Below are 27768 nucleotides of genomic sequence, written 5' to 3'. Positions count from 1 at the left end.
GACTCTTATCAGTGGCACCTTAGATTTCCCATGAGTGGACAAGATGTCCTCACTTAGGGGCTGCCAATGTCTCGGCTTTGCACAGAATCACGAGCCACCACACACCTACTCCATGAGGCTTTTTCCCCCGATCCCATTTTAATCTCACGAGAACTCAACGGGAACAAGCAGGCAGGAGCACTCTAATCCCGCAGCAATAATCTTCAACTTCCAACTTTCCTAAAACCCCTATTGTAAACCAGGAACGCCCTAAACTCAAATTATCTTAAACCCGAATACTTCCTAAAACCTGCAGGATACACCCTAATCCTGGATCCACCCTGGTCATTGAGCAGGGTCACCTTTCTCAAACACACATGCAAGGTCACAGCAAATTCTCAGTGTGACTGACTTACTGCATTCAGTGTCCCTTCTTTTTAAGTAAACAGAGGTGGCTTAATCCTTAAGATGTAGATAAGGACTGAGGACACTCCCCAGAGCTAAATGGCTCTGGCAGCTGCTGGGAGTCCCTTAATCTTATCTCTCACCCGCAGGATCAGCTCCTCCAGTTTGGTTTGACACTAGGCATTTTTTTTTCCTAACTTTTTAGTAGCCAGCTCCCAAAATGCTCATCCTCTGCTTGCAGTTATTTTGAGTGCTAGGCTTCCCCAAGAAAGCAAAGTGGGGATTTCTTAAAAGCCCCCTTGGGAGTGTCAAAATTTGTGACTGAAAATTTGGTTCCCATCCCCCAAAGCCAATTAACACCAATTTAATCGGCAGGCATCTCTATTTGCACTCAAGCCGACTAAGGGAGGGAAAGAAAACATTGTTTTCCTAATTTTTGCTTAACAAAGGGGAGCAAAGTTTACCACCCGCTTTGGGGCTGCATTCCTAAGCAACAACTCAGACTCTGGGGACCTGGTCCCTTCTGCCTCCACCAGGGAGGGAAAGGGCCGGGTGCCCCTAGCCACCTTCCTCCGTTCGCCAGGTGGTCGGAGGGAGGGGGCAGTCCCTCGCCGACTCCCATCTCTGACCTGCCCGCCCCACTGTGGTGGAAATGCGTCTGATGGCAACCGGTCGCAGGCAGAGGAGGGGGCGGGGCGGTCCCCCAGCTGACCTTACCTTCGACCCCGCCCACTGGAGCACCCCCCCACTTCCGGGGAGGGGGAGGGGAAACAGCGAAGGGGCGGAAAGGACAGGTGGGTGGAGGGGCCAGGAGGAACAAGGACAGGACAGATCCGCCCTACCATCGGGTGGAATCCTCCCAGCAAACTGCGCGGACCCCACCCATGCAGGAAGAGATTCGCAGAGGTCCTGAAAGGTTAGAAGCCATGATCTGGATGGCCATGCGGCCCCAGCTGAAAGACAATATCTCTGACTTTGCAGATTAGAGAGAGAGATGGAGGGACTCTCCTGGGGGCCATTCAACTCCAAGGGTGGGCCACTCTGCTCTGAAGCGCAGAGAGACAATACAAACGTGACACAAACACGGAATGAAGCGGAGAAAAAGACAGAAGTACCGGCAGCTGACCCAGACCGGGCAAAGCGAAGCCCTTGCCACCGAAGGAACCGCTCAGACCGCCACCCGCGGAGCCCGCGGAGCCCGCGGCCTGGACCGAGCAGAGAGAGGAGACAACTGACACACACACAATAAACGTTTAACATGAGTTCAGAGGCAAAGATTAAAGACAGACAATAAACTCAACCCAGACAGTAAACAGAATTGCCGGCAAAACCAGACGGGTTGGCAGCACCGATGGGGGCGTTTTCGCCCCCCCCTGATGAGGGACCTTCGCCCCTCCCCCGAGTTCCCCAAGGCGTCCCTCTGGGGAACGTGGCTGGCTAAAGACACGTCTGTCCGCCACAGCCAGCCACAGCCAGGGAAAACTCACGTTTTCCACTGGGAACCATACGCTACCAACCCAAAACCAGAAAGGCTCTGAGGGCTCACGCCCTCTGGGGGTTCACACCCGCCATTGAGCACCAGAAGGCTCTGAGAGCTTACGTTCTCCAGCCCAAAACCAGAAGGCTCTGAGAGCTCATGCTCTCCAGCCCAAAACCAGACCAGACTCTGAGCGATCGCAAAGGAAAAACAAGAAGGAGAAGAAGGAGGAGGAGAAGAAGAAGATAAGGCGCCTTACTTACCCCCCGAAGTAGTCCGTTGTTAGGGTCTCCCTGTCCGGCGATGCGCTGTTCCCGGCCAACGCACCAAATGTAAGGGGGGGTCCGGCGGAACGTCGGAGGAAGAGACCACACACAAGAGACTTACTCCATGCAATTGGCAAAAGGGGATTTATTGGGGATCCATTCCAGCGCGCTGGGACTCTGTGCCAACTCAAGAAGGGAGCGCAGCTCAGAGCCCTGAGCAGAGGTTCAAACAGAGCTTAAGTACACTTTTTGGGGAGGGCGGGAGGCTTTGCATACATCAGAACAAATCATCATGAGGCGCGGGGAAATTGAACAACAACTCTGAGATATGATTGGCACATTCATTGGCGGGAACCGGCTGGGCGGCGGTGATTGGTCATTCGTAAGCGGGTTACACTTTCAAACTGATTGGTTCGGGCCCTGTGAGGAACTGCCCTAGGCTAAACGGCCAGTAGGGCATTGTTTTAACTATCTCAGGAATCTGGGTGTAACAGAGGAACTTAATAATACCTAATCTTTTACATTCAAGCTTTCCAGCTTAGAAACTTTACCCTTTCACAAGGAACCTCCACACGGCTCTCCATGGTGTCTCCCCTTGCATATTCCAATGAGCCTATTCCCAGTCCCACAATAATTTTAGAGAAAAGCATAGATAAAGTGACATAGTTGAGATTCAAGATCTTAATTAGTAAACAGGGTAAGGAAAGAAAAAGTAAAAAGAGCAGAAAAAATTAGTGAGGGGGTAGGAAAATAGATCTCAGAAGTAAGAAGAAACTGTTGAGAATATATAAGATGCAGAGATGGGAAAAAGTTGGATCCTATGTGGGAGAAAAAAAGAAATATTACGACAGCATCATACTTATGCAAGGGGCCTCATTTTTGATAATTCCTAAAAACAAGGAATTCATGATATAATCAAACAAGTATGCCACACACAAGACTCTCTGCTCCTCAAGCTCTAGCAGAGATGCCACACTTTTCTCCCCTCAAAACTTCTAAATTCTTCCTCTCCAGACACAGTTTATACAGCTTAAATGTGCTGTTGCTCTACTTCCTGACCTGGTCTATCTGAGCTCCCTCAGATTTTCTCCAGTAACTTGTAACCACATTTTTTTTCTTCAAACTATCCAACCAATTTATATCCTTAGATATTTTCTCATAACTAAACTTTAATGCCCCATCCCTGGCATTTTGAGATGCACCTCTGTCTTCTGATTTCTGGATCACCCTCAGATTTGCTCCACCAAAAGTGCATGAAGCATGATTGTTTTTAGGTCTGGTTTCCTACACAGTGGGCTACCTAATGCTACCATTTTAAATATAATTAAATAAATAAGTGATCTCTGTTCTGTTTTTTTTTATTATTTTATTTTTTTAATAATACTTTTAAAAAGCAAGTTGAAAAAAATAGTTGAAGTTTCCACTAGGGAGAAATCAAGATGACTTGATGGGTTTTTTGTAACATCATTAATGTTCTATTTCTTGATAGAAATAGTAGTTATGTGTTATGTTCCCATTGTAATACTTCATTGATCTGTATAATTTCAATTCTGATTTAGTGTTAGCCTTGTTAAATAATATTAAATTTATTTCATGAAATGTGATGGGGAAGAGCATAACTCAGAGATTATAAAAGGGTACTAGAGGGCTGAGGCTGTAGCTCAGTAAACTGGGTCTGTACCTCAGTGGTAAAGCACTTGCCTTGCAAATGTGAGGCACTGGGTTTGAACCTCAGCACCACATAAAAATAAATAAAGATACTGTGTTTTATCTACAACTAAAAAAAATGGTACTAGATAATACTTTGGGTGTAATGCCCAAATTAACTGATTATTGATCTGGTTATTTGGATGTGTTCATATGTTGAAAAATAAAAATATACACCTTAAATAGAGCTTGGGATATAGCTTACTCAGTCAAGTGCTTGACTCACATAACACAAGGCCTTGGGTTCAATCCCCAGGACCAGAGACAAAAATGTATATAATTATATCAATAAACCTGAAAAAAACTGTGTCTAAATTGAGATTAAAAATAAAATACACTATTAAATGATAAATAAAAGTAAGGATTCGCTAGCTAAATATCAATCTCAATATTTTGGGAAAGGCAATTTTTATAAATAGAGAATAAATACTAACCAAAGGAGCAAAATTGAAAACATTTACAGTAAACAGAGCATAGAAATTATCAGTAATACCAGATGTAGGATTTAGAACAGAAATTAAATTAAAAGAGCTCTGATAAAATTCAAAAGTAAAAATTTTAAATTATTTTAGGCATTACATAATTGTAACTTGTAAGGTATATATATAATGATGCCTCAGTTAATGATGCAGATACATTCTGGAAAATGCATCATAAGGTGATTCTGTTATTTTAAAAGTGATACAGCATGCTGATACATTCTTAGGTGTCATACCTAGGTTATAATTTAGACATTAGTGTACATAAAGTCCATTATTAATAAAAAACATTGTTGCATATATGACTATAGGATTCAACATTATAGCAATGAATATAGACCTCATAATGTGATGAATAATTAGCACTGTGGAACTAAAGACAAAATGATCTAAAAGAATCTGGTCATTTAGGCAATGAAAAAAGAAAAAAAAAGGAAAGAAAACTGCACTGTATTAAAAATGAATAAAAGAGTGCTTTAAAAAACTGCTGAAACAGTGGGGTATCTGCCTAATAAAAAATGTCATTGTATCCTTTACTGATATGATGTATAAACCATTCACTGTAAACAAATATGTTAATATGAATGAAAAACAGAAGATATGCCAAAGTGTTTTTAATAAGGTATTTAAACACTGTATTTAGTAGTATATGATGCTAAAAGACCATATACTTAAAAAGAAAAGGTAAAATAATTTCAACATCAACATAGGCTAAGCAACTTTGTGATGTAGATGTAGGACCTTGCATCTGCTAGGTGAGTGCTCTATCACTGAGCCACAACCCCAGATTGTCTGACCATAAATAAATAAACAAACAAACAAATTAATAAATAAATAAACCCTCAATTGATGACCCATTACACTTTTAAAAAATCCTTAATTGAGACACATAAACTTCATTTAGGAGAGATTTATTCTTTTTCATGTCACCTAATTTTATTCTGCTTTCTTCTCATGTGAAAATTTCAGAATGATAAATTAAAATCTTTTAAAAATTCCCTCCAGTTCTTGAAGAAAAACATTATAAATGATGCATACATTTGAAATAAAACATGGGAAAATAATGATCAATAATGCTGAAAGTGGAGTTTTGAGATGAACCAAAATTTCTCAGTTGGTAAAACTGCCAGCTGCAGGATTTCTGATGATCCTGATGGATGTTTCAGGAAGATAGGTAGCTGTGGGATGTCTCCCATGCAGGATGTCTCCCAGGGGGCTGTTTCTTGTAAATGTCAGGCTATTCTTTGAAGGAGAATTTCCTTTTAGCCCCTGACACAAATCTAGGGTTCTCTGTACACAGAGAATAAGTAGAAGATAGAATAGGTAGTATAATGACCATGTAATGTGAATAATGGGCCTCACTCAAACACACCTGGTGGCTAACTGAAAGATGTTAATGAGCACCATTAAGGCCTATTTTAAATGTAAAAGGCCTTGAAGCTGACTTGTGGGAACACATTCAACAACGTCCTTTGTCCCAGGGGTTATTCCTGATTGGATTTGAAGAAAAAAGGATGGGTCACAGAAAGAATGAAAGTGAATCCATATGGTAGTCAGGATGCCTTTTCCAAAGCCTGTTCTAAATGCATTATGTTCCATGTTCTGCCCAAAACCATCTGTAAACTTCTAAGATGGTACACAAAAATGAGTTTGTTTGTTTGTTTTCTGGTATTATTCCTCATACCACATGGTGGTCATTCTATTTCTTCTTAAATAGATTTTTTTTCTTCAAAATTTTTGAGACAAGCACCCAGATCCACTGTAGAAATTAGGAGCTTTTTATCAGTAACTTTTCTTGGATATGATTTCTTGGTTATAAAACCAAACCACAGACAACAAAAACTAAAATGGAGACGTGGAACTAAAAAGCTTCTACACAGCAGAGGAAACAATCAAAACAATGAAAATGAAATTACAGAATTAAAGAAAATAACTTCAAAACACATACCCAATAAAGGATTAATATCTAAAATATATTTTAAAAATTCTACAGTAAGAATAACAACCACTCAATTAAAACATGTGCCAAGCTCTTTTATTTTCCAACCTATGCTTTTGGCCCCTTTGTCAAGAATCAAATGAATATATACATGTTGGTTTTTCTCTGTGTCTTGAATTCTAGTCCATTGATTTCTGTGTACACTTTAGCAATTACCATGCTTCTTATTGTTGTTGTTTTATGTCTCTTCAGTGTAATTTGAAATGAATATTTGAATTCCTCCAGCATATTTTTTTTGCTTAAGACTTTTAGACTATTCTTGAGGATAACTTCAATTTAGACTGCTTGAGCTTCACATGTTCTCATCCTTCCATAGGCTACCTTGTCCAGGGTTGCAATATTCTAAGGGTCAGGGTGAGAATTAAAGCATGGGAAGAATTGAAACGAACTTGAAACTAATACCACATTAAGTTTCTTGAATTTTGTGTTTTAAACCTCATCACAAGAGCAAATAGAATGATTATTTTCACCACAAGAAACATTATTTGACAGTCAAAAATATGACCGTACTCAAAGTTTGTTGAAAGAATATTATAAAAAAAGGACTTAATTGCTAAGTGGTGACATGGCTTCTTTTATTTAGCACAATATCTTCGGAGTTCATTCCTATAATTGTAAATGGCAGGGGACCTCATCAGTCATGGAGGCAAATGATCACATTGCCACTACCAGATTATGGAAAATTATGCAATAAAACAGATGACCTAGAAGAAAATGTCAATTTTTTAAAAACATGCAACTTACCAATATTGAAGTATGAAGAAATATAATATGCCAGTAATAGGTAAGGGAACTAAATAAGAAATGACAACCAGTTAAAAAGACAAAGCCTGCAGCTTTGCCCCTGCCATTTTTGGCATGAGTTATTTAGTACCCAGCAATGCATTGGCCAGAACTGCAGTCCTCCCACGAGTTGAAGCCAGGAGGACTGTGAGCACTCTCTAGGCTCCAAACAAAGGTGTGCATCAACCCCAACCGCTTCCTCCAGGGGACTGCAGGGCTGCCTCCTGTGCTCTGGCCTAGACAGGGAATGCTTCCAACAGGACCGCCACCTGGGCAAGTTCTGCTGCACCTCCCTGCAGTGAAAGCAGCTCCTGCAACACGAGCCATCCTTCTATCTCCAGGGTGCTCTCTTTTCTGTTCTGCCCCACTACCCACCACGTGGCCCAGCCCCAATATCGCTGAGCACAGCCCCACCCTCGAGTCACAGTTGCACGCAGCACACACGCACAGACACAAGCACAGATGCACGCATGCAGAGATGCACCGCAAACTGCTTCTGCAGAGTGGGTTTTCCGCAGCCTAGAAGTGTCTGGCAGATGGTGGAGAAGCACATGTCTTCAATTTGTTGAGGTCCTTCCTGCTATAGGATGCTTGGGCTTCTCTGCTCCTGGCCATGCAACTTTGTCGCCATCTGAGAAAATGTCCCTGCCATCCTTTCCACATCCCAGTTCCTAGTGAGGATGTGGGGCCTCCCATAAGGGCAGCCTGGTGCTCACCACTGCACTCCTGTTGGCCATTGTGGATCTGGGAGGAGAGCCTCAAGTAGGGAGAGTGCCAGTGTGTTCAGCAGCTTGTGGGGTGCAACCCCTGCTGCAGTGGCATCCTGGGACCAGAGCTGGCTGGGGTAGTACATGGGGAGGAGGCGAACTGTGTCTCTCCCTGCAAGGTCGTTCATGGAGGGGTGACCTGCTTAGGCCTGTGGGGGATGGGACCCTGGCTGAAGAGTTCTTAGGGAACCAGGAGTAGAGTTGGGTAGGGACTCAGTGGGGAAGGAAGTGGTTGAAGTAGGAACCCCATGGGGTAGGAGCTTGGTAGGGTAGAGCAGGGGAGGGGACATACTGTGCCTGTCCTGGGAGGCAGTGACTGAAGGGGTGACCATGCTGAGGCTTGTGGGGCAAGGGCCCTTGCTGGAGATTTTAGGGGACCTGAGCTGGGTGGGGTAGTGCCTTGGGAGGAGGTGCACTGTGCCTGTTGCTGCTAAGCATTGCCTCCTAATGTCTCTGCGCAAAGCCCTGCCCTCATGCACAGGTGCATGCATGACTCACACAAGCCTGGGTGGGCATATCACAAACTGCTTCTGTGCCATGTGTGTGTTTCCAGGTATGCAGAAGTCGCCAGCAGACCATGAAGAAGCATGTTCCTTCAAGTCCTGGAGATCCTTCCTGCTGGACCCTGGAGGAGAGCCTCAGGTAGGGAGGGCTTCAGTATCCTCAGTGGTATGTGATGTATGACCCTGGTTGGAGATGTGTTGGGGAACCGAAATTGATGGGGTAGGTGCTAGGTGAGGGAGTGTGTGAGGAGGGGGCACAATTTGCAGTTGCTGTGAGGTGGTGCCTGGAGAGGGTGCTCATGCTGAGGCTGTGGGGGCACTGACCTGGCTGAATAGGCTTCAGGGGACTGGAGATTCAAGGTGGGGTAGGAGCTGGGTAGGGTAGTTTGTGGGGAGGGGCCGCACTGTGCTTGTACCTCTGAGGCTATGCTTGGAGAGAATGCTCTTGCTGAGGCCTGGGGGTGCAAAGCCCTCACTGGAGAGGTGTCAGGGCACCAGGTGCTGGAGGGGGTACTTTATGAGGAAGGCGCACACTGTGCCTTTCCCTGTGAGGTAATGCCTAGAGTGTATGCTTGTGCTTAGGCCTCTAGGGGTGAAGCCCTGGCTGGAGAGGCATTGGGGGACCAGAGCTAAGTCAGATAGGAGCTTGGTGAAATGCTTTGAGGTGTATGTTGTCCAGTGTGTCTTACTCATGCCTCATGGAAACTTGATTATCAGTTGGTTTTGTCTTAAAATGGAAAATAAACTGTACCTGAAATAGTCAGTTTTTTAAGGCATTTTTCTGATGTCTTCTGATGACATTTTGCTCTGTTGAGACATGCATTTATAATAATATGTCTTTGTAATAACATATTTCATGTCAATTTTTGTTCATACAACCAGTTATAGTCAGAAAAAATGTTTTTTTTTCACTTCATCATTTGTAATGTTTTCCAGCTAAAGTGGAATTTTCTGAATATTTCTCTATGTGTCTGTTTGTATACATATACATGCATGACTATGTGTGTGCATATATATGTATATATTATGTATAATATATATATATATATATATATATATATATATATATATATATATATATAGAGAGAGAGAGAGAGAGAGAGAGAGAGAGAGAAGTACAGAAAGACTATTTTTATCTTAGGTAAATTAATTTGTATTTGTATGGGTACTCTGGTGTGTTTTTGCTATAAAATTTGAACTTAAAAATGAAGTATCTGATATTAAATAGTTAATAAACAGAAAAATGAAATAAACCAAAAAATGAAAGTTGGGAATGTATGGTCTTCTGCTACACTAATTATTCTGTAACTGAACTTTGAATATCAGATATTTATCAGATAATATCAGTAACACAGTGAGACTGATGATGTGGCAAGACCATCACTATGAAATGTATTTAAGAAATTCAGATTATCAGCTGTGTTTTCCTTTTATTCTTTTAATCTTAGTTTTTTTCACTCTTTGCAAAGTAAAAACTATCACAACCTCCTTTTCTCATCTAGTATAGCTGCCAAAATAATTTGTTTAGACAATTCATATTCTTCAATAGGTTACATGATCTTAAACGTTTGAGAAAAATGTTTTCAACTGTTTTTATGTTATTTACATATCTGTGATTTTTTCATTTTTAATTAGAACACATGTAATGGGAGGTAATATCTCTATATTTCAATGTTGAAAAATTTAAAGGTCTTAATCATAGTACTTGTTGTAATACAGAGCTATATACATACCAAATAATAATAGTAATTTGAAAAGATAGAACATAATGACAATTAAACAGGAGGATTGCAAGTTCAAGAGCAGCATCAGCAACTCTGTGAGACCCTTTATCAAAAATTGTTCCATCTGTATCACTGAAATAAAATGTTGTGGATCTAACCAGTGGTATAGCTACCCTGGGTTCAGTGTCCAGTGTTAGAGAAGAAATGAATAAAAATAAATGAAAAAAGAACGAATGAGTTGATAACAGTTTCATGAAATAAACATGTATTCTCTGAGGTAACCTATTAAAGGTTTTTTTTTTTTTTTTTAATTTAGGTGGAACAAATAAAAGAATGAGGTTATTTTGTCCTAATGATAATATTATAAAACTCATAAAACTTATTTTGATAATTTTATATTATTGAAAAATTGGAATATTACTTTAATTATTTATATTTCTCTGTGTTAATAACTAGTTGCCAGCTAGTTATATCTAGTGTATAGTGGGCATGGTTCTGCCACCATTCTTTGACAATATCAATTATTTAATCATAATAACAACTAGTTTCCAGCTAATTATATCTAGTGTATAGTGGGCTTGGTTCTGCACCATTCTTTGATAATATCAATTATTTAATCATAAATATGGCTTAAGAATCCTAATCTTAGGAGGCTTACTGAGGCTTGAGTGTGAGTGGAAAATATTGAATATGAAAATAATAACAAGGACTTTGGAAAATGTTTATTTTTTCTCTCTCTTTCTCTGATTAATGTGGGAATCTATCTATATGTCTATTCATTTATTTAGAAACAGATTTGATTGGCTATTGAAAAGGCAACTTGATATTATTGGTTTTTATATGACAAGAGAGGAAACAGTCCCCTTGTCCTCTATGAAGCACCAGAAGATGTGTTTTCTTTCTTTTTTTAAAAAAAAATCTATATTTTTAAGTTTTATTTATTTATTTATTTATTTTCTCATTTTTTTATTATTAGTTGTTCAAAACATTACAAAGCTCATGGCATCTTTGATATAAGGAGAGCAACTAAGAACAGAATAGGGGGGAAGAGCATGAGAAGAAGATCACCATTAAACAGGGATGAGAAGGGGGAGGGAAAGAGAGAGAAGGGAGATTGCATGGTAAAGGAAGGAGACACTCAGTGTTATACAAAATTACATATAAGAGGAAGTGTGGGGTAAGGGGAAAAAAACAAGAGAGAGAAATGAATTACAGTAGATGGGGTATAGAGAGAAGATGGGAGGGGAGGGAAGAGGAGGGGGGATAGTAGAGGATAGGAAAGGCAGCAGAATACAACAGACACTAGTATGGCAGTATGTAAAATAATGGATGTGTTACCGATGTGATGTGTTTTCTTTCATGTCATGTCATCAAGATCTGAACCATTTGCTATTTTGGAGCTGAGGAAATTTACTTATTTTCTTTCTGTTCCTGTTTCTCTATCTCAAAGGTAGCAATAAATATAGCAGCTTGTTTATGATATTTTCCAATAGTTTTAAATAAATGATGTGGAGACAGCTGTAGACATATGCAGACAGTGCCCCAGAAAAATAACAGTGACTCTTGCCACTGTCATTCATCTCATGGTCCTTTGTTGTCATATTACAACAGTGCTGGAGGATCATAGAGATTTAATCCCTGACAGTATCATTGATTCTCTGTGATCTAAATTGTGACAGATAATCTTTCTGAGTCTGGTTTGTCATAAATCAGTTGGTGATGAATGGTTCATTTCCTGCACAGATGTTTGACAAATTTTTTTCATTGTTCGTACACTGTTGGGTGACATTCTTAGAATGCATTCAGCTGCAGTTATTTTAAATGTTATTACTAACAGCCTCCCGAATTGTCTCCATGACACCTATCTTGTGAAGCTTTTACTATTATTTTCAGTTACATCAGAAATTTCCTTCTAAAAATAAATTTACTCTTGTCACATTACTTCAGATGTACCTTTAAGATAAAAATAAAAACAAATAAGAAACTAACATAAACATAATGAATTTCTTTTGTTAGTCAATAGCTAAACATACTATAGAAGTTTCCTAATTTAGTTCTTCCAGTGATTCTGCAATAGAAGTGATTGTTTTCTCAATTTTAAGTGCTGAGGAGACTGTTAGAAGTAAAATGAATCATGTTCTAACAGCATGATCTTCTCTTTCTTATTGAGACTTAATGAAGAATCTATCAGTGATTTTCTGCTCCTTGAAACTTAGAACTTAACATGCTTTTATGCACTGAAAACAAATACTAAAAACAATCAAAATGTCATGTTTTACATCTTTATTAAGGTAATAGTATAATTAAAAACCCTATGTATCAGCAGTCTGATATAAGAAAAAAATCTTTTTAATATTTGCATCAATATTTCTGGAAATAATTTGAAAAAATGATCTAAGGTATTTGAAAAAAAGCTATAACACTTCACTGAAATAAATAGCACTGTTATTGTTTTTGAGGAAATCATAATATCAGGATATGGTGAATTAAAAATAATTTTTATGGTTAAGCTATAATGGATAATACTTAAATAGATTAAATTTAATGAAAAAATTTGCATAGGATGCATAAGTATGATCAAGCATAACTAATCATAATAGAGATACCTGTAAAATAAGAGTAGTTCTACCGAATATTTAACTGTATCATGATAGTAAAACTGTATCATGATAGTATAAAAAAAATTATAGTGTGGACACAAGCTAGCAGATCTATTATATGAGAATAACACTGGATAACTAGAAAATTTCTAATTCTTTTGAAAATGAATTTGATAAATTAATTGTAGAACTTGAAATTTTTTAGTATTAAGTTCATTTCTAGAAATCTTGCCTGAAGTTACATTAAAAAAGTGTGATATTTTATAATGAGCACATATATTATAATTTAAGCAGTAGAACATATTGTGTGTTCAAGTTCCTACAGGCATGACATTAAGCAATTTAAAGCAGAAGAACAAGTTGTAGGTAAATTCTTCTCAGTGACATTATCACCTGTATCTTTAGTAGAACTGCATAAGCATCTCAATAAAGTTTAGAATCAATGCACAATTAATGAAGGCTGCCAGTAATTTTTATGTAATTTTTCATCTACCATCTTTAGAAATGTAATTAATATATAATTTGCCTATAATAAACATAATATTAGTATTTCAACTATTTTGCAGAAATATGATTCCTGTCTCATCACAGTGAAAACTTTAATAAATTTAGTATAGTCCTTAAAATATTTATTATAAATATTATGTTAATTCATTATAGAGATCAGTCTAGTTTATACTCTTTACTAAAAATGGCATTTTAAACAAAAATTGCATATTTATAGATACTTCCATTTTATTTTCAGATGTGCATCTATAAGAAAAGCAGATTTTTGTGAAAAGTATTTAAAATTACTTTTTGATTAGCTACAATGTATATTATGCAATTTTCTAAGAACACTGTGAAGTATGTACACATTAAAAAAAATTAAGCATATATGTAAATATTTTAGTATATACATATGCACATGTATGCAACATAATGCAGTGTTTTGATGTTCTAGCACAGAAGTATTGGAATAATAAAAATTGGAATATTTTTATTATTCTTTCAGATTCCATTACACTAAATTCTAAACTGGCAAGCTGGAATGGATATATTTCTCTCAATACAACATAAACTAATAGAAATAAAGAAAATTAAGATTTTTAAATTAATTTAACAACTACCTATTGTGTTAAAAGATAGTGAGGTCCTGAAATTAGAATACAAATTAAAATCTGTATATATTTTTAAATATTTTAGCTCTATTAATTTTTGTACATGAGTCCAAAATAACAATGAAAATACCTAAATCCACAACCTAAGAGACCAAATTTCCACAATAACTAATTACATAACTATTCTATCCCTATTCCATGGTAACTCCTGGAAATGACTAGAAGTTTTTCTAGTAGTAATAGTAATAGTAATAGTAATAGTAGGTAAATGTTAATGTTTTTAATTACCCAAATTAGGTTTTCAATTTGTAATCTCTTATGGTTTATTTATTATTTCTGCCCACATGAGGTTAAGAGATATGTGGGAGGGAAGCCCTGAATGGGACTATGTAAATTTCCTGGGAGTTACATAACAAAATACCACAAACTGTGTAGCTAACAACAGAAATTTATTTCTCAAAATTCTAGCAGTCAGAATGTGAAATCAAGGTGTAAGCAAGGCTGTGCTCCTTCTGAGACTCTGGATAAATTCCATCCTTTCCTCTTCCTAGCTTTGGTGATAACCCTTAATCCTCCTTATTTTTGTCAGCTTGCAGCTGCATCATTCCAATCTGCTTCTGTTCTCACAGGTCCCTCCCTTCCCATTATCTTATTATATATAGTCCTTCAAGCATATTAGTTAAGGGGCAACATTAATTCCCTCATTTTTACTGTGTGATATAAACCTATTGGATTTTACCATCTTGGCCATTTTTTTTTAAAACTCACAGATTAATTTTGTTCAAATTATAATTTAAAATAAACAACTTACAAGAATGACAGGTTTATTGTATGTTTTATTTCACAAGCCCAAGCACTATTAAGTACCCCATTTTGTAATGCCATTTGAACATTCTTAAGTTAGATATATACACAGTTATTTTGTATAAAATATGCTGGCATTTTAAATCTATAATTTTCATGTAAGATTGAATTAATTTAAATGACATTTAAGAAAAATCAAATAATAATTCCTTTAAAATAATATCTCAGACATTTTAAGTGTGTAATAGAATAATATTAACAATCCACATTGTTTGGACAACCAAGGTACCCTTTAACAGATGAATCGATGAAGAAATTATGGTGTATATATACACAATGGAATATTACTCAGCCTTAAGAAGAATGAACATATGACATTTGCTTGTTTATTGATGGGACTGAAGTTACCATGCTAAGTGATATAAACAAGTCTCAAAAAAACCAAAGGCCAAATGTTCTCTCGGAGATGTGGATGCTAACCCATAACAAGGGTATGGGAAGTATAGGAGTTCACTGAATTGGACAAAAGGGACAAAAGGGGATGGGGGATGGGAATAGGAAAAACAGTAGAATGAATTGCACATATTTTTTTCTATGTTCATATGAACACATGACCAGTGTACCCACACAAGAATGGAATAAAAATTGGAATGGCTTGCACACCATGTATGCATAATATGTTAAAATACACCCTAAGGTCATGTGTATGTGAAAAACAAATTTAAAATAGGAAAAAAAATACTTTTATATAGGTTTTGTATTCAAAATGCCATTCCATGCTGTCAGTGATGAGAAATAAAGTAATGTTTTCTGTTAAATAAAAATAATCTGTATTTGCATAGTTTCCTTTCCCAGAATGTTTATATGGTCATTTGCTTTGTTGTTATTGCCTAGCATTCTTTTTGTTTCCATTTGAAAGACTCCCTATAGCAATTCCCATAAATTAGGTCTAGTGATAATTAACTCACTCAATTTTTTTTCCTAGAAAGTTGTTAATTTTTCTTAATTTTTAAAGGAAAGTATTGCTAGTGCTCTCTTCTTGATTGTTAAATTGTTTTTAATTTGTGTGTGTGCATTGTTTTTCTTTGAAAAATTAAATATCATATATGACCTAAATTTTTTCCATAATATCCACTGATGATTTTCTGGAAGCTACATCATAGGAGATAAATCACTGTTCAGTTCTTGTGTTCAGAATTTTGTATTTTTATTTTAATTTATTTTAGTCACTGATAGGAACTTATTTATTTATTTATTTATTTATTTATTTATGTATTTATTTGTTTATTTATATTCAGTACTATAAATCGAACAGCCTTTATTTATTTATTTATATGAAGTGCTGAGAATCAAACCCACTGCCTCATACATACCAGGCAAGTGTGCTACTGCGGAGCCCCAGCCCCAGCCCCAGCCCATCAACAATCTTGATTTTTAAATTTTGATACTTACAATTTGCCTTACTGTGGGTCCTTTGTGGATTCATCTTAATTATTGTTCTTTGAGCTTCTTGAATTTGGGTATCCATTTTCTTTCTCAGAATTGAAAAAAAGTCTATTATTTTTTTCAAATGAGTTCTGCTTCCCCTTCTCTTTCTCTTCTTTAGAGATACATGCAAAACACATATTGGTCTTTGTGATGTTGTCTCATAAGTCCCTTAGAGTTTCTTCACATTTAATTTTTTTTTGCTTTTCTTTGTTTCTATCAATAATTTCAAAAAGCCTTTATTTGAGTTCAATGACTCACTCTTGTGCTGGATTAAGTCTGTTACTGAACACTTCTAGTGAATTTTTTATTTCATTTATTGTTTTATTTAGCTTTTTATACTGTCATGTTGGCATTTTTACATCTTCCATGTATTTTCCTGATTTTATGTAGTTTTCTTTTTAATATTTATTTTTTACTTGTAGTTGGACACAGTATCTTTATTTTATTTATGTATTTTTATGTAGTGCTGAGGATTGCACCCAGGGCTTCGTGTGTGCTAGGCGAGTGCTCTACCACTGAGCCAGAATCCCAGCCCCTTTGTGTAGTTTTATGTGTGTATTCTCTCATAACACATGTAGGTACTTTTAAGAGGACTATTTTTCATTTCATGAAATTATCCATAGACCTTCAATGTCTTAGGATTGGTCTTTGGAGAGTTGTTTTGTTTATTTTATTTATTTGAGTTTTTTCATGTGTCTTGTTATTTCTGTTATAAATTTTTTGTTGTTTTTGCATTTGAAAAGACAGCTATCTCTTCCAGCCCTTGTGAATCAGTTTTATTTGGGGAACACGTTTCATAAATTAATCAGAAATTTTGGAAGCCCCTTGAATATTTTATTGGAGTGTGTCTTTTCTGGACTTGAAATATGATTTCTGAATTAGACAGGTTTGCTGGTTTCTTTAGGAAGGTCTTGTACACTCTTCCTCCCCTTGGTGTATCACTGTAGTACTGTAGAGTCTGATGCTTAGACAATCCTTTTGAGCGCTCTCTGGTTCTCAGCCCAACTCAGGTATTGAAAGTAAGAGATTTTCTCATATGAGCTTTGAGACAAGTGAGACAAATCATTTCCTCAGACACCTGTCTCTCCCTAAACAACACCCAGAATATTGGAAGCATATCCACCCTTCCTCCTAAGAAAGTAGTCATGAATTATGTTTGTCCTGCTGGGTTGGGCATGGAGTTGAAAACAGGTGAAAGGAAGTGGCTTTTCCCCCATCTTTAAATGAAACTGTGTATTCTGTGGAATACCTCAGTTTCATAACTGGCTCTGAAATGTTCTTACAGTATCAATGGACCATAATCTTGCTATGTCAATGTTTGTGAGGAAGTGAGGTCTGGGGCTTTCTACTCTGCAAAATTCCAGACACCACTCATGAAAACATTTTATTTTAATAAAAAGTCAGTATTAGGTTACTCATATTATAATGTAACTGTAATTTAAGTATAATTTCTTAAATGTGAGCTACATTGTAGCATAAAATTCATTTTATGGGAAAGTTTAAATACATTCAGCCACTTTTATCTTGTAACCCATTGAGTTACAATAAATAATAACATCATGATATTTGTGGTATTGTTTAAGTATCCTAAACCTGTTGGGTTTTTCAAGTTGAAATATTCTTGTAAAATATGTAACATTTAAATTATTTTTCAATGATGGATAGCTGATTATATCCAATTAAAGTCATATGCAATCTCCAAATTTATAATCCAATTTTCTCAAAAAAGTTTAGTTAAATAGCATTTTTTTCTGAGCCCTGAAATAAGGGAATCTGATGAGTACATTTAAGGTTTTTATATTCTAAGGAGTTAAATTCTAAACCAAATCTGAAATCAATAGAATTATGAAAATTTGGGAAAGATAAAGGTTGAGAATCTTGGCAGGACAAGAAGAGCTTTCTGGTACTGTGATAGTAGGAGCAAATGTGACTCCATTTTGTTTTATGACTTCATCCTGTATAACAACCATGCCAAGTAGAAGAGTCATGACTGGAGCAAGATGTTCTTTTTCTTTTGTTATAGAAACCTTTAAGAACACGGAACTACCTATTGGGGCATTGTTTCTGTAACTAGGGTAATGGGGCTCTCTTTCTGTAACTGGGGTGACTGGGCTAACTGTGATTGGTTAGGCTTCCCTCTGCTTGACTGCACTGTCCCGCTTCTGTAACCTGGCTTGCTTGCATTGGCTAGACCCCCTGAACATCCCTTTTTGGGTTTTCAGGCTTATAAGGAGTGCCCTTGCAATTGTTTGGGGCTGATCAGGAACAGCTTTATGTTCTGGTCAGCCGCCACTGGTGTGCTTCAGTAAAGGCTTGATTCGATTATATGTGAGTGGTCTGGAAGTCAGTTTATGAAACCCTGGGACGAAGCTTTAACTATAACAGTACATTCCCAAAACATCAGATCAAAGGTGAAGTTTTTGTTGATGCTTTTGTTGACATTTTGTTCCTTTTATTTTTCCCCTTACCAGCTTTGCCATTTTATACCTATTCTTTCCATTTAATAGAAACTCCATTATTTATAGTTCCTCACTTATTTTTTTCTTCTTCATAGCTAAAACTGTCATATAATTTAGATATTGATCTTTATTTTTCTAGCATACTGACATATTATGAAGTGGTCTTTTAGTGAATTCATGAAATAAATCACTTCCTTTTACATTTAATGTTTTCACATTCATTGTACAATGTACATAACACACACATTTTATGGTTGAATTCTAGCTTCTCTCACATCAACAGGCAGGTGTGGGAGTGGGAGGGAGTTGAGAAACTTGAGAAGATTGCAAACCAGTGACAGGTGCCCACTGAACTAGGATTTTATAAGATTACTCCATGTTTTTTCTCTACTCATGAATTGCGATAACTATGGATAATATGCTACACATTGTGAGAATTAAATTATGTGTGTCAACTTGCATAAGTGTGGTACTTAGTGTTTTAGATGTTGAAGTGAAGGGATTTTATGATATGCTTAATATCTACAATCAGTTTATTTTAATAAAGGACATTAGTGTATTAATGTGTGTGGGTCTCATCAAATCAGTTAAAAGCCTCAACAATAATAACAAGTTTTCCTGGGAAAATAATTCTATCCCAGTACTGTAACACAGAAATCCTGCATGAATTTCTAGTTTGGCAGACATAGGATTACATTCTGACTTGTGAGGTGTGACCAGTGGTTTGACTACATGTTTAGAAACTCAGAAATCTGGCAATAAAGAATTATTGGGAAGAGGTAAGTGGTTTTGTATCTCTGAATGGGTTAAAAAAATGAGAATTTTTGTGAGAAAAAATAACTGTGTACTGTTGTTTCATGTCACAAATATTTGGGATTTTTAGAAGTATTATTTTGCAGATGTATGTTCTTACCCCTACTCATTCTCTGAATCTTCTGAAGTATTAACATTTTTGGCCAGCAATCTCTTCTCTCTGATAAGAATAATGATGATGATGATGATGATACTGATATCCCTTTTTTAGTGGGTTTTGAGTTAGCTTTATTTTCTTCATGTAGCAATCTTACATTGAAAGCACAAAGTAAAACAAAAAAATGAAAAATTCAAAAAATATCTTAAAAGACATTTTTTCCTTAGTTAAGAAATTTTAAATTTTATTCATGTTTCATTAATTGTTTTAGATGGAAAAAAGAAAATAATTTGCATAAAGAATATAATAATAGTATCCAAAGATTGAAGATACACAAACAATATTGCTGAAAATGTGGACCAAGAAAGTTCCAAAATATTTTACAATAAACAGAGAGGAAAAATTCTAATATTGTAGAAAAAGTTCTAACCAGGGAGTAGTATAATCATTTTTAATGTCAACAAGAATTTTATTTGAAGATTAATTCCATACTAAAACAAGTAATTTTTGTTTATTAAACCCCATGAAGTTAGTAGTTGGTTTTCTAATTCCTAAAAAAATCAAAATTATTCAGGGAGTAAAATTGCAAAATAAATATTGATAATATGAAATATAATGTCTTTTTTCATTAAAATGTATAGGAGTGTGTTGATAAGCAAATTGTGTTCTTTTAAATTTCTTGATGATACGTGATTTTAAGTGTAAAAATACATATTTCCCACATAGGAAAACAAACTCTTTATAGTTGTGTAAAAAAACACTAAAATCAGAAACATATTTCAAAATTTAGGAATATAAATATTTTTCCAATCAGAAATTTCAAAAGCATGTTTACATTATATATTTTTATTTCAATATAATACATACCTAAATTGCATATATTACTTTGAGTTTTGTGTACTTCATATTTTGTTTAATAGATGCATTCCTGCTATCATATATATATATTTTATGTCTTTTTAAAAATTATCTAGTATTTACAATATCTATATAAAATATTTAGCTTTAAATTTTATTATTTGTTTGCTACATGTGGTGGTGGGAATTGAACATGGACTTTTTGTTTGGTAAATGCTCTATCACCTAAGCCCACATGCCCCACCCTGAAGTTTATTCTGGAGAGATATGATTTTGTTATATGATTGAAGCTATGACCAACAATTAGCTGAGGGATGTTCTTACATACTGATGCTAGTGTTAACTATTTTTGCAAGTATAAAAAATCATGCAGCTAAATAAAAGTTGATTAATTCAGAAGCCTATATTCATAAATTTAAATTTGTTTATGCATATATCTTAACATGTTAAAAATATGTTCTACACAAACTTACTACAAAATTTCTCTAGGAGACATGTTATTGCTCAGCAAAAAAAAAAAAAAAAAAAAAAAAATTGGAGTAGAATTCAGTGTCAGGATTAGGGTAATACAGAAGTTAGGATCAGGGTAAATGATAAGTACTTTCTTTTGAGTATGTGAAACTATACGTAGCAATTACCAGTTCCCAACTGGCAACTGATCTTGTGCAGCTCTTGGAAAATTCAGATTAAAACAAATTTTACCATTCAATCACACATTATTTACAGATTTGGCAAAAAAGTACTTGCTCCCCACATCTGCATATTCCTGAAAGTTTGGACATTGTCTTGGTTTACATTGAATTCCTAAAACTTCTTTAGTTGTGAAGCAAATAGAAAGTAAGTAACAGATTTGTTTGAGAAAATTTATTCACTTAGTTGAATAGTGAGACAACATTTCTAAAACAAAAATTCTTAGTTATTTAAAAAACTTTGATAGCATTTATTATCTTTCAGAGTTTTGTATATATTATTTCATGCCCTCCCAGTTTTTAAGGGTCTGGCTTGAAAAATCAACTGAAATCATTTTTGTTTACTTCTAAATATAACCAGTCATTTTTTAGCTCTTTTAAAATTCTGTCATTTTTCAGATTAGGCATTAATATCTATCTATCTATTTATCTATCTATCTATCTATCTATCTATCTATCTATCTAGACATAGTATCTTTATTTATTTATTTTTATGTGGTACTGAAGATTGAACCCTTGTCCTCCAATGTGTGAGGCAGGCACTCTACCACTGAGTTAGAGCCCCAGCACCAAGGTTAGGAATTTTTATAATCATGTGCCTTGGAATGGGTTTGTTGTAATTTTTTTTTTTTTTTTTTACATTTGGAGTCCTGTATGCCTCCTGTATTTTATTTTCTGTTTTATTTTTTTAGATTTGGGAACTTTTCTTGTTTCACGGAAAATGTTTTGCATTCCTTTAATTTATATCTCAGAGCCCCTATAAATCCTAGATTTGACCTTATATATATAACTCCACATTTCTTGAAAATTCTGTTCATATTCTCTTAACATCTTTTCTCCATGATCAAATTTCTTTGCCAAGATTATGTATATTGTTTTTGTTACCTCAATATCTATTTTTCAGATGATCTAGTCTGTTGGTAATGCTTTCCATTGAATTTATAATCTGGTTTATCATTTTCAATTTCAAGAATTTCCAATTGATTCTTCTTCAAAATATGTATCTCATTCTTGACATGACCTTTCACTTCTTATATTTTCTCTCTTATTCCAATCCTTACAACATTTTTTACCTCTTAGATTATCTTATCTACAAACTTTCTAAATTCATTCCTTGACATTTCCTTACTGCAGTGTCAGTGGAGTCTATTTTGAATCATTCTGTTTTGTTTGGGATGTTTTCTTCTCTTGTGTTTTTTTTTTCATATTGTTTAGTGTCTACCCATCTATTAAAATGGACCTGAATCCATGGGGTTTCTACTCTACCAGCTTTTAGTTTTCTTGTAGGTTTCCAGTACCTCAGAGATTAAGGGGAGTCAAATAACTGCAAAAAAACCTATGCATATAACATATAGTAATAAATTAAGTATTTAGTTTCTATTATGAAATCTACAATGTTGATTGACAAAATAAACATAAATTGTAGCGTCAGCAATTTCTATCAGTAAAGATAGTAGTTAATCATGAATTATGTCCATCATAAACTCAATTGATATTACCTATGACTTCCAGTGTTTTAACTTCTTCTATAGCATTAGTGGTGGGGTTTGACATTTTACAAACTAAGCAGTGGTAAGAGAAGTTAAAAATAGAACTAATTAAGAAGAAAAGATCAGGCAGACATGGATTTGCAATTTTCAAATAGGGCTGATCCATAGACAACGTAGGGTGCATTGTTTACGAGGAGGGAAGAGAATAAATAGAGGTAAAGGAAAAATTAGAGGAAGAGTGAAAGAGAGAACAATGAGTCTGGCTTCTGTTTGTTTATTTTCTATTTATTTATAGATTTTTAAATTAGTGCATTATAGACATACACAACATTAAAATTCACCATGCTTTATTCATATTTGTACAGAAAGAATTTGTTTTTTTTCATTCTATTGTTCATCCCCCTGTTCATCCTTCCTGCCTTCCCTGTAACCCCTTCCTGTACTCCACAGATATTGCTGCTATTTTTTTTTAATTTCCCTTTTTCCAATATATGGTCAAGTATTCACATATGAGGGGAAACATTCAACCCTTTGCTTTCTGAGTGTGGCTTGTTTCACTAAGAATTGTGTTCTCATTTTATCAATTTTCCACCTAGTGCCATCACTTAATTCTTCTTAATGAATAAGTAAAACTTTTATTGTGTATATATACCATGTATTCTTTATCTATTAGTCTGTAGATGGGCATGTGGGCTGGTTCTGTAAATAGGTTATTATGAGTTGTGTTGCTATAAGTACTGATGTCCCTGTGTTTCTATAGTATGCTGATTCCAGATACTGGATATATACCAAGGAATGGGACAAGTGAGTCAGATGGTGGTTCTATTCCAAGTTTCGAAAGGGATATTCATACAGTTTTCCAGGATGGCTGTACTAATTTGCAGCCCTACCAACACTGCATTAGTGTATATTTCCCAATACATATTCTCTTTTAAAATTATTTTCAGGTGTACGTACAATAAAGTCTATTTTGACATATTATACATACATGCACAATAACTTCCCATTCTTGTGCTATATATACTGTGGAGTTACACAGGTGTGTATTCATATAAGAACATAGAAAACTTATACTGTTTTATTCTACTGTTTTTCCTATTCCCATTTCCTCCTTTCCCTTCATCCTCCTATGTCTAATCCAATAAACTTTATTCTTCCTTTCCCCAAAAATGTTCTCTCTGATATGTGGATCCCCCCACAAACAATATTCTTTTTTTTTTTGAGAGAGAGAGAGAGAGAGAATTTTTTAATATTTATTTTTTAGTTATCGGCGGGCACAACATCTTTGTTTGTATGTGGTGCTGAGAATCGAACCTGGGCCGCACGCATGCCAGGCAAGCGTGCTACCACTTGAGCCACATCCCCAGCACCCCCCACAATATTCTTGATAATTGATATTTTGAGTGGAGTGAGATAAAATCTTTATGTATTTCTTTTTTAATCTAATAGTTTTATTGCAGTATAGGGAAAGAGCAAGGGCACAATAATACAGACTCTCTCTTCCTTGTAGTTTTTATTTGAATTTACCTGATTCCTAGAGACGTTGAACATCTTATTTAGATTTTGTGTACATTTAGTAATTGAGGGTTTCATTTTTTAGTCTTTTTTTTATTCTGAATATTAATTTCCTGAGCATCAGATGAAAAATATTTTCTCACATTTGTAGGCTCTCTGTTCACATTCTTGTTTCCTTTGTTATGCAGAAGTTTTGAAATTTGAATTTATCCCACTTATTGATGCTTAGTTTTATTTCTTGTGCTTTAGAAGTCTTGTTAAGTTGATAATTTTGTCAATATGTTGGAGTTTTGGGCCACATTTTCTTTAAGCAAGTGTAGAGTTTCTGGTTTAATTCCTAGGTCTTTGATCCACTTGGAGTTGGCTTTTGTGCAGGGTGAGAGGGATCAAGTTTTATGTTTTTCTACATATGAATATTCAGTTTTCATAGCACCACTTGTTAAAGTCTCTCTTTTATCCAACGTATATTTTTGGCATTTTGTTGCATATCAGGTCACTGTATCTTTCTGAATTTGTCTGTGTTTTCTATTCCATTCATATTCAGGTCTGTTTTTGTGCCAATACAATGTTGCTTTTTAAATTAAATCTGTGTGATATAATTGAATATCTGGTAATGTGAAACTCGCAGCATCACTCTTATGGTTCAGGATACATTTGGCTCTTCTATGTCACTTCTGTGTTAAAATGAATTTGAGAAATATATTTTTGTGTGTCATAAAAAATGTCTGTGTTGTGAAGGATGTCATTAATATTTTGATTCCGATTGTACTGAGTCTGTTCACTGGTTAAGGTAGTATGATTATTCTGATAATACTGATTTTCTTATTCAAGAACATTGGAAGTATTTCCACTTCTTAAGGTTGTCTTCAATTTGTTTTTCTTCACCATTTTATAATGTTCATTGTTGAGTTTTTACATCTCCTAGGTTAGATATTTTTCCAAGTATTTTTTAGGGTTTTTTGAATAAGACATTTTTCCCAATTGTTTTGAAGCAGGTTTGCTATTGTAATATAGGAATGCAATTGATTTATGTATTATGTTCTTGTATCAGCTCATTTAGTAGATTTGTTATCAGCACTATAAATTTTCTGATGGAGCATTTTAAATCATCTAAGTAAAATGTTCATGTCATAAGTAAACAGAGGCAACATGACTTTTTCTTTCTCATGTGTATGCCATTAGATTTCTTCTCTTGCCTGTTTGCTCTGGATCGAGATTCAATGAGTGGTGAACGTTTACTTTTTTGTTTTGTTTTTTTGTTTTTAGAAAAAATCTTTCATTTTTAAAATTTCATTTGTTTTTGGCATTTGGCTTATCACACACAGCTTCTATAATTTTGAAGAAATCAACTTCCATCACTCCTCCCTCTGGTATTTTAAACCTTAATGGGTGCTGAGTGTTGTGAACAGGCCTTTCTGAATCTATTGATTATCTCATGGAATTTTTGTACTTAAATTTGTTTATATAGTAAATTGTGTGTGTGTGTGTGTGTGTGTGTGTGTACATATGTATACATACATATATATGTAATTAAAAAAATTGTTTTGGTATTGGGAATTGAACCAAGGCATAGTTTGAAAATTAGGTTCATATGCCATTATGCACTTTTCAATTTTTTCCACATTTTTGTTAATGCATTATAGAATGATGGGATTTATTGTTACACATTGACATATTAATCTAATATAAAAATAAGCAATATCATTCCCTAGTGTCTCCATTTCCTTTTTTCTTCCCTCCCCATGTCCTTTTACTCCTTATTTGTTTCTTCTTTTTAGATATATGTGACAGTAGAGTACATTTGGAGATATTATACATGGATAGAATATATCTTATCCTAATTAGGATCCCATTCATGTTGTTGTACATGGGGTGGAATTTCACTGGTCATGTATTTATATATAAACATAACTTTATGTCCAGTTCATTCTCATGTCTTTCCTATTCTCATGCTGCTCCCTTACCTTTATTCTCCTTTGTCTACTACAGTGAACTTCTGTTATTCCCTCCCCACTCCTTATTGTGTATTAGCATCCACATATAAAAGAAAATATTTAGCCTTTGGTTTTGGGGACTGACTTATTTCACTTAGCTTGATAGTCTCTAATTCCATCAATTTACTGGCAAATGCCTTAATTTTATTTTTCTTTAAGGATGAGTCATGTTCCATTTTGTATATATAATCACATATTATTTTGGATATATGATTTTAAGAGAGACTAGGTTGAAGGGTCAGAAGATTGGAAAAGAAAAGCTATGGGCATGGTTCTGCAATTCTCATGTATCCTTATGGAGAATAAAATTGACACTTGTACCCCAGGCCATTTGTTCAAGACTAGAACGTTCCATCCCAAATAGGGTGCATCAAAGTCACTTGGAGAGCTCACTCAAACTCAGACTTCTGGTCCTCAACTCAGAGTGTCTGACTCAGGTGCCAGGGGTGGGCCTGAGCATCTGTATTTCTTACAAGCCTCCAGGGTTTGCTAATGTTCATGGTCTAAAACTTTCAACTGATATTCCTAGTCGTCTAGAAATTTCAGGGGCAATGAAGGTGACATATGGTCCTCCTTGGGTCCAGTCTTCACCTTCTTTCCCTGCCCTACAGAAAAATCTGTAGCTCCTACTTAGATTACACCTGCATATGTCCATGTTAAAATGGGGAACTTAGGATCCTCCAGTGTCATGGGCCTTCCTCATTTGAAGATCTTTTACCTGAAGACTGCAAGCCCTACATCTGTACTTCAAGCACTGTTTACATATCAGTTTTTAGAATCTCATCTTTTGGATTGTTGATTTCCATGTGAATTTCAGATTATGATTTGCTCTTAGAATTCCAAACTGAGTTTTCATGATATTTTATCCAGGACTTTGTGGACACAGGATGTTGCTGACCACATTGGGATTCCTCTTTTCCCGTTTGACGAAAAGAAGCTACCAGTCTGGGAGTAACCCCTCTAGTGTCAAGGAGGAGCCAAACATATGTGTCCATTTGGGTTCCTAGGACTATTCTGAAAAATAATACTTGCTGGGTATATTAAAAATAAATTTATTGTACCAAAGTCTAGGAGTCCAAACTGGAATATAATAATGTACTTACTCTGAAATGTCTAGTGGGGAAATTTTCCCTATCTCATCTAGCTTTCAGTGGTTGTGGGAAATACTTGGCATACCTTGACATGTAGATTCTTCTGTCCTTTTTCTATCACCATTATTACATGGTGTTCTCTCTGTACAGGTATTCTTGTCCAAATTTTACTCTTCTAAGATCATGAGTCATTAGATTTTAGCCTACTCTTATTGACTATAGCCTCTTATAACATTTTCATATGCAAAAACCTCATTTGCAGGTGAGGTAATAAGTTGATGTGCTGGGAAGGACATTCCTATTCAACTCAGAGTATGTACTGAGCACTTACTATGCCCTCTTCCCTGTACTTCCTGTGGCAGCACTATAAGGTACACACAGGCATCACTGACACTGAATAAACTAGGATATGAAGCTCAGTAAAGTTGTGCTCCCACCAAAAGTACATGCAACACACAAGGTTGTAGTCACAGTGCAGCTGTAGTATGGGTCCACCTGTCCCATGAAAGAATAGTTCTGTACATCCTGCATCTCTGTAGACGTGAGACTGCTTCCCAGAAATGGTCCCAGAGTACTACAAAGGACTTCATATCTTTTAGTAGCTGCCTCTTTTAGTATCTTAGAGCAGGAATAGATGCATAAAATAATAATGCTCAAATTTACTCATCAATTATCCCCAAA

The 27768-nt window shown here is 35.5% G+C and overlaps 1 pseudogene; it reads left to right on the top strand.

Annotated features, from left to right (window-relative positions):
- Positions 1 to 7342: 7342 nt before the first annotated feature.
- The window catches only part of LOC144251966 (cold shock domain-containing protein E1 pseudogene), a 42091-nt pseudogene continuing 21665 nt past the window's right edge, over positions 7343 to 27768 (top strand).

This window comes from Urocitellus parryii, unplaced genomic scaffold (assembly GCF_045843805.1).
Source record: "Urocitellus parryii isolate mUroPar1 unplaced genomic scaffold, mUroPar1.hap1 Scaffold_336, whole genome shotgun sequence".
Classification (NCBI taxonomy): domain Eukaryota; kingdom Metazoa; phylum Chordata; class Mammalia; order Rodentia; family Sciuridae; genus Urocitellus; species Urocitellus parryii.
The sequence above is the reverse complement of the archived record's forward strand: the minus strand, read 5'-3'. Positions and strand labels throughout refer to the sequence as shown.